A 16,551-nucleotide genomic window follows, 5' to 3' on the forward strand; every position below is an offset into this window, starting at 1 on the left:
ATTGAAATGCTCATCATTCAATATGTTGTTACAGATATACAAGAGTTTTTAAGGCTACATTTGGAGTACAGCACAGTGAAGGATGTTCTTAAACTGGAAAGGGTGCAAAAAGACTTATGAGGATGTTACCGGATCTGTACGCTTTGCGTTATAATCAGCGGCTGGGTAGGTTGTGTCTATTTTCCCAAGTGTAGGCAGCTGAGGAGAGATTTATAAAATCATGAGAACCATCGATAAGGTCAATAGCCACAGTCTTTTACCCAGGACAAGCCTACCATGAGAGAACATAGGGTTATAGTGAGAGTGGAAAGAATTAAAAGGAACCCGAGTTCATAAGTTTGTAAGTTCTAGGAGCAGATTTAGGCCGTTCGACCCATCAAGTCTACTCCGCCATTCAATCATACCTGATCTATCTTTTCCTCTCAACCCCATTCTCCTGCCTTCCCCCGGTAATCTTTGACACCCTTACTAATTAAGAACCTGTCAATCTCCGCCTTAAACATACCCAATGACTTGGATTCCACAGCCGTCTGTGGCAATGAATTCCATAGACCAACCACCCTCTGATTCCTCCTAATTTCCTTTCTAAAGGCACCCTTTTATTCTAAAGGGCCTGTCCCACGAGCATGCGACTCCATGCGGCAAGCGCGACCTAAGCGACTCCATGCGGCAAGCGCTACCTAACCAGAAGCGGGGGCCGCGCGAGGTCGAGTGAGTGACATGAAGTGCGAGCGAAGTCCGCGGGAAGTTCGCGTGTGACATATTGCGTCGAGGTGGCTGCGGGCCGGCAGGCCGTTGCCGCTCGGAATTTTTGAACGCGGTCAGTTTTTCGGGACCAGCTCCGCACAACTCCATACGGCTCCGGTGATCGAAGTGGGACCGGCCCCGCAAGACTGTTCGGCTCAAGCGACAACGTTAGGTAGCGCTTGTCGCATGGAGTCGCATGCTCGTGGGACAGGCCCTTAAGGCTATGGCCACTGGTCCTGGACTCTCCCACTAGTGGAACCATCCTCTCCTCAAGAGGGGCAATTCTTTCACACAGAGTATGGTGTGCATATGGAACAATAGGAATGATAGAGGTGGGTACAATTATGACATTTAAAATACATTTGAATAGGTACACGGATAGGAAAAGTTTGGATGCATATGGGCCAAATGAGGACGGGTTTTTACTGAATGGCTGTAATACAAAATCTAGTTAATTTTCAGAATAAGGTTGGACTTGCTTCACGCTGGTTGTGTGGAAGGCAACCTGCCAATTGTGGATCGTTGAGACATCTGACAGCAAGGTAGTACAGCGGTAGAGCAGCTGCCTCACAGCACCAGAGACCCGGGTTCAATCCTAACCTTGGGTGTTGCCTGTTTGGTGTTTGAACATTCTCCTTGTGACTGCGTGGGCTTTCCCCTGGTGCTCCGGCTTCCTCCCACATCCCAAAGGCGTGCGGGTTTGTAGGTTAATTGGCCTCTGTAAATTGCCACTGCTGTGCTATGGGATAACTAGTGTGAACGGGTGATCAATGATCGGTGTGGACTTGGTGGGCCAATGGTCCTGTTTACATGCTGTATCTCTAAATTATATTAGACACACAAAATCTAAAGTGAGGGGAATTTATTTGTGTTTTTTGTGGCAGGTAATAAATATTGATGTAACATTCTGAGCTAAAGTCTGCCAGTTCCAATCTTGTGCCAATATATTTATCATTATGCAATGTTATAAGTGATCTTACATTGCAAAGTCAAACCACTTAACAATCATCAGGATGCAAGGTGAATACACTGGCTCATAGCAGCAAGCAGACTTAATATGGTACACAGGATGTTAGAGCATTAGACTCTATGACTCACTCTTTCTCTCTCCCTGTCAGCAAGCATTCTAAAAAAAATGGAGGGAAATTTATGAGGACAATTTGCTTGTAAGGCAAAATCTGTATTATGCTGTAAACAGCCAACTGAAGGATAATCGTATTGACGTGTTAATATTTATCTGTCCTATTGAATCTTTTAGCCTTAACTATTTCCTTTCGTAGAGTGAATGAAAGATAATGTTAAAATTACAGTCACGTTTTGTGTGCATATTTAATTTCACATTTATTTTCTAGGATCTGGGCATTAACATGGCTGGTATGTATTGCCTGTCTCTAACAGGCTAGGAATTTGCAGGTGCTTTTATTAACTGTTGCTAAAGAGGAGATTGCAGTGATCTTGACGAAGATATGAAGTTGGGAGGTCATGTTGCAGATATATGAGACGTTGGTGAGGCTACATTTAGAGTATTGTTGTGTTCAGTTTTGGTCACCATGTTATAGGAATAATGTCGTCAAGCTTGAAATGGTTGAGAGAAGATGTACTAGGATGTTGCCAGGACTCAAGGGATGGAGCTATAGGGAACTATAGCAAGCTATGGCTTTATCCCTTGGAACACAGGAGGATGAGGGGGGATTTTATTGAGGTGTTCCAAGTCGTGAAAAGAATAGATTGGGTAAACACCAAGTCTTTTGCCCAGAATAGGGGAATCGAGAGCCAGAGGACGTTGGTTTAAGGTGAGGAGGGAAAGATTTAATGGGAACCTGAGGGGTAACTTTTTTACTCATAGGATGATGGGTGTATGGAACGAGCTGCTGGAGGAGGTAATTGAGGCAGGTACTATCGCGACGTTTAAGAAACATTTCGATAGGTACATGGATAGGACAGATTTACAGGGATGTGGAGCAAACACAGGCAGGTTGGACTAGTGTAGGTGGGGCTTGTTGTTCGGTGTGGGCAAGTTGGACTGAAGGGCCTGTTTCCATGCTGTAAGACTCTAGGACTATCTTTGTATCTTCTCAAAGCCCAAGTAAGGTCCTGGAGGACCGGAGAGTAGCTAATGTTGTTCTTTTGTTTAAGAAGAGAAATAGACAGAATCCCAGAAATTATAGGATGGTAAACCTCACGTCTGAGGAGGCAAGCTATGGGAGAAGAGTCTCCAGGATAGTGAAGGTGGTGGAGGCAGGTTCGATTTTATCATTTAAAAATAAATTGGATAGTTAATTGCATTTAGCAGAGTATGATTTAATTAGGGAGCATGGTCAGCATGGCTTTGTCCGTGGGAAATATTGTCTTACAACATGATTGAATATTTTGAGGAGGTGGTGAAGGTGATTGATGAGGATAGTGCAATGGATTCTGTCCATTTGGACTTTAGTAACTCATTTGATAATGTTTCCCAGAAGGTTAAGGTGCATTAGATTTGGGGCGAGTTTATTATTTTACATTTGGAACTGGCTTTCTCGTAGAAGATAGAGGTTGTGGCGCAAGGATACTATTCTGGCTGGAGGTCACTTGCCAGGGATCTGTGTGGGGACATCTGTTGTTTGTAATATATCCGTAGGACTTTACAGTGGCATAGTAGCGCAGCTGGTGGTGCTTCCGCATCACAGGGCCAGAGACCCAGGTATGATCCTGATGTCAGGAGCTGTCTGTGTGGAGTTTACACATTCCTCCCTGTCACCGTGTGGATTTTCTAATGATGCTCTGGTTTCCTCCCACATCCCAAAGACATGTGTGTTTGTCGGTTAATTGGCCTGTGCAAGATTGTGTGGAATGAGGGATATGGATCGCCTGCAGGCAGAGGAGATTAGTTTAACATGGCATCGTGTTTGGTACAGACATTGTGGGCCGAAGGGCCTGTCCCCGAGCTGCATTGGTCTATGTTCTGTGTTCTGCCGTGAACACATAACTCTCTACGGGCCCTGCCTAGCCCTCTAATGAATACTTCCAGCAATCTATCTGAAAAACAAGGGTCATCTGTAGCTTCCCCCTGTGCCGATCAGAATAGCTGATTTTAAAGTAGAAACAAAGAACTGCAGATGCTGATAAATAACTAAATATACAGACACAAAGTGTTGGAGTAACTCAGCGGGTCAGATACCTGAAGTAGTGACCTGACCCAAAATGTCGCCTATCCATGTTGGAGATGCGGCCTGACCCGCTGAGTTACTCCAGCAGTTTGTGTCTTTCTTTAGCTGGTTTTACCGTCTCGTTGCAGAAAATCGTCAAAAGCCTTGGCAGCAAATGTTGGCCACACATTCAGAAATTAATAGGAAGCCTGTTGCCTTGTAGAAACAGCTTCTGTGTAAATAATGCATTTACACTTTTGATTGCATCCTTGCAGTCTGGCAACTCGGAGTGACAAGTTAATACTCATAAAGTACGCCCACAACCATCTGTTAATGTGGAGCAGGTTGCCATGTTATTAGTCTGGTGTCACTCACTCACTTTCTCTCCTAATTACACCTCTACACTCCTTTCCATGTCAAAGGTGCACACAAATGCTAACTTGTCCTCTTGCTTCACTGGGCCTGTCACACAGCTCGAGCATGTCCTATAAATATATTTACTTTTTAACTTCAAGATTCTTGTTCCTTCTTCCACTGGGTGGGGAGGAATTTCTGAAGTCAGAGGTTGGTGAATCTGTGGAATTCATCGCTGTAGACGGCTGTGGAGGCCAAGCCATTGGGTATTTTTAAAGCAGAGATTGATAAATCCCTGATTAGGTACGGGTGTCAGTGGTTATGTGGAGAAGGCAGGAGAATGGGGTTGAGAGAGCCACGATTGAATGGCGGAAGCAGAATTACCTAATTCTACTCCTCTGTATCATTAGTGAGAGGAGTGAAGAAGAATGCCACTGATTTTAAAACATGGAAATATTGTGAACCCATTGGTGAGCATTCCCTCAGGTAGCTAAGCTGCCAATTTAATGAAAAGTGCTGACCAGAGGAAATTCTTCACAAATGTCTTCATGTCTTTCATGTCATAGGTGTATGGAACAAGTTGCCTTCACACAGAAGGCATATGGGTATATGGGATGAGCTTTCAGAGGAGGTAGTTGAGGCAAGTACTATGACATTTCATTTTCATTTTCAGTTCAGTTTCAGTTTAGTTTTTTGTCACATGTACCGAGGTACAGTGAAAAGCTTTTAGTTCTATGTTAGACCGCTTTTGCCATCACTCCCTTTGCACTAGGGACAATTAACCAAGGCCAATTAGCCTACAAGTCCTGTTTATGCATTTTATTATTTTGTTAACCCATCTTTATGCTTTGTATGGAACTGATTTTTAAATTATGTAAAGCACTTTGGGGTCAATGAAAATTGACTATAAATGTGCTATATAAATAAACTTATTATTATTATTATTATTACAAACCCCTGCGTCTTCTGGAATGTGGGCAGAAAACCAGTGCACCAGGAGGAAACCCATGCGGTCACGGGAAGAAGGTGCAAACTCCATGCAGGCAGCACCTGGGGTTTGGATCGAACCCGGCTCTCAGGTGCTATGAGGCAGCAGCTCCACCAGCTGCGCCACCTTGCCGTCCTCATAAGATGGCACTCATCTCGCTCCACTTATCAGCCCTAGATCTGGAGGGAAGTGGATTATTTGTCTAATACCAATAAATGTCAACAATGGTTTATATATCCACACAAAATGCAAACAGGTTAACTGGCTTCAATTCCTGAGGAAATGGGTTGAAAAGCAGAGAGGTTGTGTTGAACTAATCCAGAAATCAGACTTCTGCAGCATACTGTGAAGAGTTATGTTGGAAAGATATAGAAGCACCAGGGAGAATACGCAGTGCCAGTTACTGCTGATGCGTATTATTAGTCCTTTAATAGGTGCTGCTTGTTCAATCAGCACTTGCAGATAGACTGCAGAGGAACTGACAAACTCCCTGCACCCAGTAGCCATTTCTATCGAGTGAGCATGAATGAATGCAAATTGCAAGCTTTTAAATGGAGCAGGAAAGAAAATTACATTGGCTTGTGTTTGTTCACTCAGTTGGGTAAAGCACAGGCCACACGGTATAAAAGCAAGGGATATGGGGAAAAAGCAGGAACTGGGTACTGATTTTGGTTCAATATGATCAGCCTATTTTCTAATTTCTATGTTTCCCACATAATTGGCAGTGCAAGAACACAAGGCCTTATGAAGATAAATGCTTTTAAAAGTAGAAGCATGAAACACAAAAGCACAGCCTTCATTTCATCCCCACATGTGTTATTGCACCATTTTGGGCATTGCAAGACAAACCGGATATGAAAGCTGAGGGGAGCTTGATGGAAGTATAGAGAATTATGAGAGGCATAGATAGGGTAGATATTCAGAACCTTTTCCCCCAGGATGGAAATATCAAATAGCTTTAATGTGAGAAGGGCAAAGTTTAAAGGAGATGCGCAGGGCAGGATTTTACACAGGTGATTGCCTGGTGGTTGAGGCAGATGCAATAGTGGAATTTAAAGGCTTTTGGTTAGGCACATAGATATGGCAGGGAATGGAGGGATCTGGATTGTGTGCAGGTAGATACGTGATGGCCTTGGCATCATGTTCGGCACAGACATAGTGGGCTAAAGGGCCTATTCCTGCTATGTGTTGTTCTTGGGTCTATGCTCTATTAACATGTGTAGCGTGGGTTCATAGTGACCAAGAATGGGGAGAGGTGAAAGCAGTATACAGCATGTCCGCCATACACTTGCGGGTTAGCGGATGATTGAATTATTCCGAGTGCTGCAACGAGTTTTGTGTTTGACATTTGCAGCCTTCTTTGGAGTTTGTCCTCAACATGCTACCTCTGAGTCAGTGAGTCAGGCAGCATCTCTGGAGAAAATGGATAGGTAATGTTTCGCATTCACAATTTCACAAGTTCACAGGTTATAGGAGTAGAATTAGGACATTCAGCAAATCGAGTCTACTCCGCCATTCAATCATGGCTGTTCTCTGCCTCTTAATCCAATTTTCCTGCCTTCTCCCCATAACCCTTGATACCCATTCTAATCAAGAATTTGTCCATCTCTGCCTTAAAAATATTCACTGACTTGGCCTCCCAGCCCTCCGTGGCAATGAGTTCCACAGATTTACTACTAAAGAAGTTCCTGTTCCTCCTTTCTAAAAGAGTGCCCATTAATTCTGAGGCTATGACCTCTGGTCCTAGATTCTCCCACCAAAGGAAACATCCTTTTCACATCCACTCTATCTATGTCTTTCATTATTCTGTAAGTTTTAATGAGGTCCCCCCTCAATCTTTTCAGGCCCAGTGTTGTCAAATGTTCATCATAAGATAACCTTGTAAACCTCCTCGGGACCCTCTCCAGGTAAACCACATCCTTCGTCAGATATGGGGCTCATATTTTCCCACAGTTGTGTTAGGACCCTTCTTTATTGCTCCTTTTTTTCCCATGATATTGGAGGAGATACAACCTTCCTTTTTCACCATCCTGACGCCCAGCCTGTCTCGATGAATCACTTGCATTCCTTTCAATCTAGTTTATTACATTAGATTCTATCAATTTTCGAATAGTGAAAGGCTTGGATCAGCCGTGATTGAATGGCGGAGTAGATTCGATGGGCCGAATGGCCTAATTCTGCTCTTATCACTAATGACCCTATGAATGTAGTCTCCACCACATTGGGGAAGCAAAACCCAAATTGGATCAGCGCCTGTTTCTAGCCCGTCAGACCAATCCTGACCTTGTGGTCATCTGCCACTTTTAGTTTAGTTTAGAGATACAACGTGGAACCAGGCCCTTTGGCCCACCAAGTCTGCATTGATCAGCGATCCTCATACACTAGCACTATCCTACACACCATTTACAATCTTTTTACCGAAGCCAATTAACAAACAAATCTGTACATTTTTGGAATGTGGGTGGAAACTGGAGCACCCGGGGAAAATCTACGTGGTCACGGAGAGAACGTACAAACTCCATACAGATAGCACCCGTAGTCAGGATCGAACCTGGGTCTCTGATGCTGTAAGGCGGCAACTCTACCGCCGTGCCACCGTGCCACCCCACTTTAATTCCCCCTCTCCCTTACCTATCTGTGGCCAGCCAATGACAATGTCCAACATAAACTTCAGCGCCAACACCTTGCCAGTAAAACACTATCACAACCATCTGCGTACCGCTGCTATTGTTAAGCTTAAAGCTCTTAGGTCCTTTGTCTGTATGTTCTCTCTCAAAACTGGGAAAAGTCATAGATAGACACAGCATAGAATCAGGCCCTTCAGCCCATTTAATCCATGCTGACCATCAATCACCCATTTATACTAATCCAGCCCTTTTTTAAATTCTCCCTACATTATCAACAACTTCCCTTCAGAATGTACCACTTTCTACTCACTAGGAACCTATATAAAGTAGTCAATTAACCTACCAACCAGGATAGGATATGGGAGGAAACTGGAGATTTAGATGGTTATATGGATAGGAAGCGTTTAGAAAGATATGGGCCAAATGCAGGCTGTTGAGACTAGCCCAGTATGTTGATTTGGTCAGCATGGACAAGGTGGGCTGAAGGGTCTGTTTCCATGTGGCATAACTCCATGACTCTGTGACACCCAGAGGAAACCCACACAGGTCACAGGTGAACGTGCAAACTCCACAAAGACAACACCTGAGGACAGGATTGATCCCGGGTCCCTGGCGCTGTGAGACAACGGCTCTACTTGCTGTGGCACCGTGCTGCTTTGAAAGAAAGACTCTGAAAGCATTGGCTTCGGCTGTCTCTGGAGCTGGTCTTAATTGGACAACATTATTTCCAATACATTATAGAAACAAATAGCTGAGAGACATGTATGAGTGCCACAATTTGCACAAGTCCAGATATCCCAAGGAAGAGGATTGCCAAAAATCGCCCTGATATCTGATGTTATTGTAATGTACAGGTGTTAACCAATTTCCCCACGCAAATAACCATCAGAGAAATGGACAGCACAACTACCTTGGTAGACACAAAAATCTGGATTAACTCAGTGGGACAGGTAGAATGGGTGACGTTTCGGTTTGAGACCGTTCTTCAGACTGGTTAGGGATAAGGGAAACGAGTGATATAGACGGTGATGTGGAGAGATAAAGAACAATGAATGAAAGATATGCTTGGTTACTGGCTGAGAAAATAATGTGAGAGAACTGTCCAGCTCCCTTTGGAAACAGTGCCTTTAATTCTCTTGATGTGCCCGGACAGATGGAGCTGGGATTAATATCTCATCTGAAGGAAAGCACTTCCAAGAGCACACATGTGCAATTTATTTACTTGGGTTTTTTTTGTGCAAGCCTTTGCTGAGTCCAAACCAGTTACCACATTTATCGTTCCTACTTCAAAGCTGTCACAATGGTTCATTACTCCCCTCCGCTGTAAATAATGAAACAGCAAAAATCACTTGTGGTGCCCTTTCGATTACCTTGAGGATGCAATGAGAACACTGCAAGTCCTTCCCTTGGTACGTTGCACATTGGGTAGGTCAAGATAATAATTTGAGGGCAGCATGATGCTGCAACAGTAGAGTTACTGTCTCACAGCGCCAGAGACCCGGGTTCGATTCTGCCCATGGGTGCTTGTCTGCATGGAGTTTGCATGTTCTCCCTGTGACCACGTGGGTTTTCTCCGGGTGCTCTGGTTTCCTCCCACATTCCAAAGAGTTGCAGATTTGTAGGTTAATGGGCTTCTGTAAATTGTCCCCAGTGTGTAGGGTAGAACTAGTGCATGGGGTGATCACTGGTCGCTGCGGACTTGGTGGGCCGAAGGGCCTCTTTCCACACTGTATCTCTAGACTAAGCACCCACATCCTAAAGGCGTGTGGGTTTGTAGGTTAATTGGCCTCTGTAAAATTGCCCCTAATATGTAGGGGAGTGGATGAGAAAGAAGGATAACAGAGAACATAGGTTAATTGGCTTTGGCAAATTATAAATTGTCCCCAGTGTTTAGGATAGTGCTACGAGGACAGTGAACGGGTATCATTGGTCAGCACAGACTCGGTGGGCTGAAGGACCTGTTTCCGTGCTGTATCTCTAAACTAAACTAAACAGAAGAACTAGTGTGAGGAGCGTGATCAATGGTCGGCATGGACTCAATGGGCCGAAGGGCATCTTTCAATCAAAAAGGGAGTAGGAGGCAACTGATGCAAAGAGTAGGAGGCAACTGATGCAAAATGAATCGTTTAGTTAGGAGGAGGCTTTTTTGGCAGTAGGGTCCTGTTAAATAGTAAGGGATAAGATGGGGGCTGATTTTATTTCAGTTCATTCTCAGGCTATGAGAGTTACTGTCAGGCTGTAATTTTTATTGCACAAGAAGGAATAAATTGAATTAGTAGCTGGGGAGCCATAGCGGTGAAAATCTTGGAGGAAGAATTATCCTACGGGAATTAAAAAGACAACAAAGAATGGGAAAGAGAAGTTGGGAAATGAAAGAAGAAATCGCCTAGCTGTTTATAAGCTCACTCATCTGCAAGAGGGAGATAGGTTTGTGTGGTTCTGTCTTGGTAATCTGCCCAGTCAGACAGAGTGAGCTTTTAAACTCAACATAATATTCTGCCCCTCATTCTCCTAATCATTTATACTTTGCACACAATGCAGTTGCGGACAATGCAAATTAATATGACGGATTCGGTTCAATTGATGAACTGCTCAGCTCAGAATGTGTGTTTGAAGATCGGCATCTTGGGGATATTGTGTCTTTATTGTTTGTTATTCAAAGATTTGTGTGACTATCTGACAGGGTGGCAGATGAATAGGCAGGCTTACAGCATAACGCTTCCTCACAAAACTGTGCGGCAGTAATGAAAAATAATACTTCCAATCTTTTGCACCAGACTCAAGAAAGCACGCAAATGATGTTAGGTCTTCCAATTTGTTCAACAGCTTGAAAGTGCCTTTTAAATATGTGCATTGTGCAAACCTGAAGAGGGAGATTCACGGACTTCGTAAACTTTAGTTTAGTTTAGTTTTTATTGTCACGTGCACCAAGGAACAGTGGAAAGCTTTTGTTTGCATGCTATCCACTCAAAGAAAAGACTAGACATTAATACAAGCAAGGTGCCCACAGTGCGCAGATAAAGGATAAAGGGGACATTTAGTGCAAAGATATAACATTGATGTCCAATAAACTATGATTAAAGATAATCCAAAGGCTCCAACAAGGTAGATGGGAGATCGGGTCCACACTGTAGCTGGTGAGAGGACCGTTCAGTTGCATGAAAACAGCTGGGGAGAAACTGCCCCTGGTTACTTGATAAATTATTATTGTTGAAGAAGCGAGTTCGGTATTCCGAGAAACGCAAGGGATCATGGGATTTGTCAAAGGTCACTCGCTAAAAATAAAAAGCCGACGAAGCGCTGGCTGCATAAACTGTGTATAAATTCTTATCCTTATTAATGATTTATGTGTAAAACTATATTTAATCTGAGGAATGGGGGTGCCAGGTAGCAGGAGAGCGGGGTGGAACAGCAAGAGAGAGGAGGCAGATGAGAGTGGGAGACAGGGGGAGAGACTGGATCGGTGGAGAGACATTCTCTGCAGCTGCACGCACACGGATCTGCACTTCATCCCCAGCCAGGATCGAACCCTTGTCCCTGGGTCCCCGGCATTGCAAGTGCTGCCTGAGCCGCCACTGGACTGTCCCCCCTCCTCCCCATGAATGTTCCATCCCCGCCCGGGGGGGACAGCCGGTGACGTTGGGGGTAACCCTGGACTTACGGGACAGCGGCCTGGAGCAGTGTCCCACAGGTCCGCAGCCAGCGCGGAGAAGAATGGTGCCCCCGGGAGCAGGAGCAGAGCAGAGCCAGAGCCAGCACCCCCCCCCCCCCATCCTTGCCGGCGCCCCGCCAGTCCAGAGCTGCCAGCCAATCCGGCGGGACAGGCAGAGATGCGCTGGAGCCAGCGCAGAGATGCGCTGGAGCCACCACTCCGCCAGCCCAGGGCCACCCCAAATACCTCCGGAAGCCCTCGGACAGGAACGGGACACCCGGGAGAGGACGGGGATGGCTCAATGACAACTCAACAGTGCCCGCAGCACCGGAGACCCGGGCCCGATCCTGACCACGGACGAAACGCACGCCTGCACACAACACAGCAGCCCAGCTACCGAGAATATTTATAGTGAGTGACCTATGACCTGGGCATGCACAGTCGAAATACCAAACTTGCTTATTGGTTGAGAAGCTAGTTAAGTAACAGGCAACAGTTTGTGAAGATAGGTGAGCATCAATCAACATGCTTGCATATTACTTGTGGAGTACCTCAGGGGTCAGTACTAGGGCCAAAATTGTTCATTCTGTATATAAATTATATATGTAGAGTTTAAAAATTGTAGAGTTTGTAATTGTTTTATTTAAGATTGATCTTAATATCTTTTGTTCTGGGGAAAATTTACAGCAGCATTTGGAGGAGATCACATCAGAAATTAGAAAATTAAGAAGGTGGTTTGACATAAACAAATTATCATTAAATTTGAACAAAATAAAGATTATGTTGTTTAGAAATTGTAAAACAAACACTCGGGTACAAGTGAGGATAGATGGTGTTGATATAGAAAGAGTATATGAAAATACATTTCTAGGTGTGATATACAATCTGCTGGAAGCCTCATATAAAACATGTGTGAGCAAAGCTGGCAAGGAGCATTGCAGTCCTGGGAAGAACAAGACACATTCTGAATCACAAAGCGGTGTACATTGTTCATTGTTCACTTGTACTGCCGTATCTAAATGACTGTGTGGAGGTATGGGGTAACACTTACCAAAGCACCCGACACCCATTATACATACTGCAAAAAGGGCCATAAGGATAGTTAGCAATGTAGGATTTTGTGAACACACCAACTCTCTGTTTTTAAAGTTAAATGCCTTGAAGTTTTTGGATCAAGTAGAATTTAACACAGCACAAATAATGTATAAAACAAGAAATAATTTACTACCAGGTAATATACAAAAAAAATGTTCTTTAACAGGGAGGGTGGTTATAATTTGAGAGGAAGGTTTAATTTAAAGGAATTTGTACAACTATGAAGAGTATGCGTATTTCAATCTGTGGGGTGAAATTGTGGAATGATTTGGATGTGGAACTCAAGTAATGTGGCACAAACATTACTCAGTTTAAGAAGAAGTGAAAAAAAAATCAGAGGTATACGAATGAGGAAGGGCTGTGATGACGGCTATGTTTTAGTTTATTGACAGTGTGATATTTGCGTTGTTCATAGAATTTGGATAATTGTTTAGAAAATGTATATATGTATGTTTGTGTGCGTGCATATATGTGTATATATGTATGTATGTATGTATGTGGTTTATGTGTATATATATATGTAGATAAGTTCACGTTTGTGAATTAATTGATGATTAGCAGAGAAGGGGTAGGAATAAATAAATGTATACTCCCTCCTACTACTTTTTGAACATGTGGGATTTAATTTGTGATGTTATTCAATGTGTTGTGTACAGGTTTATTGTTCATTTTATTTTATTGTTATTTTGCTTTGTTTTTAACTTTTTTTGTTTTACATGTTCAAAATAAAAAAAATATATAAACCATAAAAAAAATCTGGAGGTGTGCGTTTTCACACTTCCAGTATCTGATGGGAGAGGAGAGAAGGGGGAGTGTTCGGAGTGAGACTGGTCCTTGATTATGCTAGTGGCCTTGCCGAGTCAGCGTGAAGTATAGATGGAGTCAATAGGAAGAAGGGTGGTTTGTGTGATGGGCTGGGCTACATCCACAAAAGTCTGCTCTTGCATTGAAGAGATTTAAAAGAATTTTTGAAACTATGTTTCTCTTCCTATTGCACAGCTGAGTATTACGAGTGCAGTAATTGGGGAGATTCCAAAGCAATGAGATTCTATCACATGGGCCTATTTTCCAATAGCTCAGGAAGATAAGTAGCATTGGAGAGCCGGGGGAATCCAGAAGACGATAGGAATGAATGAACATCAGACATGATTGCATCTAAAGAATTTATAAGCTGAGTGAATACACGGAGTGGGGACTCTTGGGGGATGAATGGAAGAAGATTCAGGCAGAGTGTAGATAGCAAGTTAATTGGCGATAGAAGACGACTCAGGGAGTAGGTATGTGCGGGGATGGAGGTGGCGTCTGGAAGAAGGGGGTATATGGGGAATATGGGCGTGTATGGAAGAAGGTTTAAGCCATGTGTTGATAAGGAGCATGGTGGCAATGGAACAAGATTGAGGGAGTGCAGGACATGCAAAGTTTAAAGGAGATGTGTGGGGCAAGCTTTTTTTTCACAGAGGGTGGTGGGGGCCTGGAATGCACGGCCAGGGGTGGTGGTGAGGCCACCAGTGGCATTAAAGAGCTTTTAGATAGGCACAGAATGCAGGAATAACCCAATGGGTCAGGCAGCATCTCCGGAGAGAAGGAATAGGTGACGTTTCGGGTTGAGACCCTTCTTCAGACTTGAGACTCGTAGGTATGGATGTATGTGGATATATAGAGATTGGAGGGATATGTATCATGTGCAGGAAGACAAGATTAGTTATCTTGGCATTATGTACGCATGGACATTTTGGGCTGAAGGAGCTTCTCCTGTGTTGTGTTTTCTATGTTCTATGTTCTGTGAGTGGGTATGTAGGGAGCCAAAGTGTGGGGGTGGCCTATGGAAGAAGGTCTTTACCTCATAGAACTCTCCCTCCACGTTCATTCCCATTGACTGCAGCAGAAGCAGATTGTGCATATTAATGCCACTCCTCTGACTCTCTCACTTTGAGGGGGGAAGGACCTCTTAATGATCGCTTTGATTGCTTCAGGGAACCAAAGAGGACGTCTACATTTCTTCAACTTGTGTAAGCCCGTAAGAAATGGCAAAGTATTGTGGATGCAGCCCAGACCATCACACGACCCAACCTCCCTTCCTTTGACTCCATTTAACTTTGCACTGCCTCAGCAAGGCCACCAGCATAATCAAGGACCAGTCTCACCCCAGTCACTACCTCTTCTCCCCTCTACCATGTGGCAAGAGGTACAGAAGTGTGAAAACGCACACCTCCAGATTCAGGGACAGTTTCATCCCAGCTGTTATAATGCAACGTAACCATCCTATTACCAACTAGAGAGGGGTCCAGAAGCTACTATCTACCTCATTGGAGTGTCTCGGACTATCTTTTACTGGCCTTTATCCTGCACTAAATGCTATTCTTTTTATCCTGTATCTGTACACTCTAGACGGCTCGATTGTTATCATGTATTGTCTTTTCGCTGACTGGATAGCACGGATCCTAGGAGAGATAGCTGAATGGATAGAAAACTGGCTTCATGGAAGAAAGCAGGTGATGGTGAAAGGTTGTTTTTCAAGCCGGAGGTCTATGAACATTGAATTCTCCGAATTCTGTTAGCCCTTGCTGTCTCCTCCCCTTCCCATCTCTCCTTCAGCCCCCGGGCTCCTCCTCCTCCTTTTTCCTTTCTTCTCCCCGCCCCCCCCACCCCCTATCAGTCTGAAGAAGGGTTTCGGCCCGAAACGTTGCCTATTTCCTTCGCTCCATAGATGCTGCCCCACCCGCTGAGTTTCTCCAGCTTTTGTGTACCTTCGATTTTTCAGCATCTGCAGTTCCTTCTTGAACACGGAAGTCTATCCAGGGCTGTTCTGAGCCATCTGACCTGAACCACCTGTGTTTAAGAGGGAACTGCAGATGCTGGAGAATCGAAGGTTACACAAAAAAGCTGGAGAAACTCAGCGGGTGCAGCTGCACCCGCTGCATAGATGCTGCTGCACCCGCTGAGTTTCTCCAGCTTTTTTGTGTGACCTGAACCACCTGCCTTGCCTCAATGCTCCACCTGCAGGTCGCTAAAGGCATTGCACAGCTTGGCATCTCACCAATTCCATTGGGACTCAGGAGGTGATGAAACCTATGTCCTCTGGTTCTTGATTCCCCTACTCTACGTAAAAGATTTACCCTATCTGTTCTTCTCATGAACTTGTACACCTCTATGAGATCACCTGCTTGCGCTCGAAGGAATAAAGTCCTCGCCTGCTCAACCTCTCCCTCTAGCTTAGGCCCTCGAGTCCTGGCAAAATCCACGGAAATCTTCTCTGCACCTATTCCAGCTTAACAAACATCTTTCCTTTAACAGGGTAAGCAAATCTGAACATAGTACTCTAAATGTGGCCTCACCTATATCTTGTACAACTGTAACATGACCTCCCAACTTCTATACTCAATTCTCTGATTAAGGCCAATGTACCAAAAGCCTTCATGAATACCCTATCTACTCGTGACACCATGTACCTGCGCTCCTAGATGCCTCTGCTCTTCAACACTCACCAGAACCTGTCATACACTGTGCTCTGGTTTGACTTTCCAAATTCAACACCTCATACTTTTATGCATTAAACTCCAATAACCATTCTTCAGCAGGTTACACAGAAAAGCTGGAGAAACTCAGCGGGTGCAGCAGCATCTATGGAGCGAAGGAAATAGGCAACGTTTCGGGCCGAAACCCTTTTTCAGACTGATCGGGGGTGGGGGTGGGTGGGGACAAGAAAGGGAAAAGGAGGAGTAGCCAGAAGGCTGGAGGGTGGGAGGAGACAGCAGGGGAGCTGAGGAAGGGGAGGAGACAGCAAGGACTAACAGAATTGGGAGAATTCGATGTTCATGCCCCGGGGGTGTAGACTCCCCAAAACGGAATATGAGGTGCTGTTCCTCCAATTTCCGGTGCTGCTCGCTGTGGCCATGGAGGAGACCCAGGACAGAGAGGTCGGAGGCGGAGTGGGAGGGGGAGTTGAAGTGCTGAGCCACC

The sequence above is a fragment of the Leucoraja erinacea genome, chromosome 2 (genome assembly GCF_028641065.1).
Source record: "Leucoraja erinacea ecotype New England chromosome 2, Leri_hhj_1, whole genome shotgun sequence".
In the NCBI taxonomy this organism is placed as follows: Eukaryota; Metazoa; Chordata; class Chondrichthyes; order Rajiformes; family Rajidae; genus Leucoraja; species Leucoraja erinaceus.